At 47.7% G+C, this 2,500-nt stretch overlaps 1 pseudogene; it reads right to left on the bottom strand.

The window, feature by feature from the left end:
* The window catches only part of LOC120908232, a 9,160-nt pseudogene that overhangs the window by 1,953 nt on the left and 4,707 nt on the right, over positions 1-2,500 (bottom strand).

The following is a 2,500-nucleotide window of genomic DNA, read 5'->3' as shown; positions in this document are numbered from 1 at the left end:
GCTGAAGTCTGATGATTAATTCACGATGACGTACACAATGGAATATCGTGTGTTCGGCGTCCTCAGGTTCCTCGCACGCATCACATAGCGGCGAACCCGTTAACTGCATCCGATGAAGCTGGTAGGCGTAGAAGCCATGGCTGGAAAGAAACTGAGAAAGAAAGAAATCTACACCACCAAATCTTCTACTTATCCATCTGTTGACGTCGGGTATGAGACGGTATGTCCACCGACCGTGAACACTCTCATCCCATTCTCGTTGCCATCGTTCCATAGTTGTGACACGTTCCATGTTACGTGCAACCGATCCGGCGATGTTCTCTGCTCGTCTCCGATGAAAAGTCCTGGAGTCCTCGTCCAGGAGGAGATGAAGCGGGATCATTCCCGCAAGCACGCAGACTGCATCATGAGAAGTTGTCCTGAAAGAAGAGATAACTCGCTGGACTACTGGCCGGTAAAACCGTCGTAGCCATTGTCTACGGTTAGCAAATCTAAGGGTATGACACCAAATGGGCGAGGCATACCGGACCTTCGCCACAACAGTAAGAGCAATTGCTCGCCTAGCATTACTACTCGGACCTGCCTTATTAGGCATCATCCTTACCAAGGTGGTCCATAGCTTCGTCGCTCTCTCCACCGCATACCTGATGTGTGAAGTGTAATCGAGGCGGTCATCTAGGACCATCCCCAAGTACTTTAAGCTGCGCGACGAATGTACTACGTGATCACCTACCCTGATAGCCCCATGCTGTATCCTCTGATGGGAACTGACCATAATAAACTCGGTCTTGGTCGGGGCTATCTTTAATCCGTTGTCGGTCATCCATCGGTCGATGATGCGAATCTGACTGGAAACGAGAATTTCAATATCATCAACACAATTACCTTCCACCAACAGTACTATATCGTCTGCATAGCCGATAATCCGTGCACCTTCCACCATTGCAACTCGTAGGACTCCGTCGTACATGAGGTTCCATAACGTTGGGCCAAGTACCGAGCCTTGAGGTACACCCGATGTGACTGCAATCTCTGCCGGTCCATCTGTGGTATCATACATCAGCACACGATTCCTAAAATAATCACCAATGATATCATAAAGATATTTAGGAGTGTTAATTCTCTGTAAAGCATTTGCAATCGCCAACCATGAAGCACTGTTAAAAGCATTAGTAACATCTAATGTAACAACCGCACAATACCGTCCACTGTATCTGTTTCTACTTCTAGCTACCGAAACAATGTCCACTACCCGTTGAATCGCATCAACTGTAGATCGACGACTTCTGAAACCAAATTGGTCGTCAGACAGTCCGTTGACCTCCTCGATGTGTGCATTTAGCCGTTGCACTATGATGCGTTCTAAACCTTTACCTGCCCGTCTAGTAGACAAATGGGGCGAACTGAACCCAGTTCCCCTGGTGGTTTGTTCGGCTTCGGTATTAACACCAACCTCTGCCTTTTCCACTCATCGGGGAACTTCGCGTTCTCTAAACAGCCTTGGTAAACCCTGCAAAATGCATCGGTTGCAGTCAACATACCAACTTTCAGCGCCTCATTCGGGATACCATCTGGTCCCGGCGCCTTCTTGTTAGGTAGTCTCCTGGCAACCGCAAGAATCTCATCATTAGTTACCCTTTCAAACTCTCGTGGCTGATCGATACGATAATCAGGCCACACCGTGTTTGGGTGAGTAGGAAAAAGCTCGCTCACCACTTCCCTAAACTCGTCCAATGTCATGGTTCGGGGTCCAATCGAACCCTCGGCCACTTTCTTGAACGTATGATATACTATACCAAATGATGCGTTGTTCGCTGTTCCCAGGAACTCTTTCCACTTCCTCTGTCGGGTATGCTTGATCAATCGCTTGAGGGCATTCCGTGCCACCTTGAACTCGTCCTAAAAGTAGAATAGAGATCAGTATTAAAAGCTCTTTGCGCTAATCGATCGCGGTGTTTGCACTCTTTGCGAAGTGCCTCAATCTCTAACGTCCACCAAAATGCACTCTTGTTAGGGTGTACCTCTTACGTTTAGTCATCGTCGCATTGCACGCCGTGACAAGTATACGCATTAAGTCTTCGCTTGTTGTGACCTCGGTCTCAAAAGCGGCTTGCATCATAACTTCAAATATATCTTTGCTAAAATACTTGATGCTCCATCCCGTTATGGGTCGGGACAGATTACGCACGCTTTGCGTCTCAAGATCTATTCGTATTGCACGATGATCAGAGTTCATATAGCTAGATAACACCACCCACTTAAATGATCTTGCTACGGTTCGGCTCGCAAAAGTAAGATCAACTACTGACGTGCGCCCTGGTCCAACATAAGTTGGGGTGCTGCCGTCGTTCAATAAAATTGCGTCAATCTGCGCAAAGGTTGATAAAACCAACTCACCTCTTCGTTTCTGGGTTTCTCCACGCTCGCCAAGTTGGTTGTTCCAACTTACTGACCAAGCGTTGAAGTCCCCCGATAACGAATTTGTGGATACCGGTTACGG

The sequence above is a fragment of the Anopheles arabiensis genome, assembly GCF_016920715.1.
Source record: "Anopheles arabiensis isolate DONGOLA chromosome X unlocalized genomic scaffold, AaraD3 X_pericentromeric_contig0049, whole genome shotgun sequence".
In the NCBI taxonomy this organism is placed as follows: Eukaryota; Metazoa; Arthropoda; class Insecta; order Diptera; family Culicidae; genus Anopheles; species Anopheles arabiensis.
Note: the sequence above shows the minus strand (reverse complement) of the source record. Positions and strands in the feature narration are given on the sequence as shown.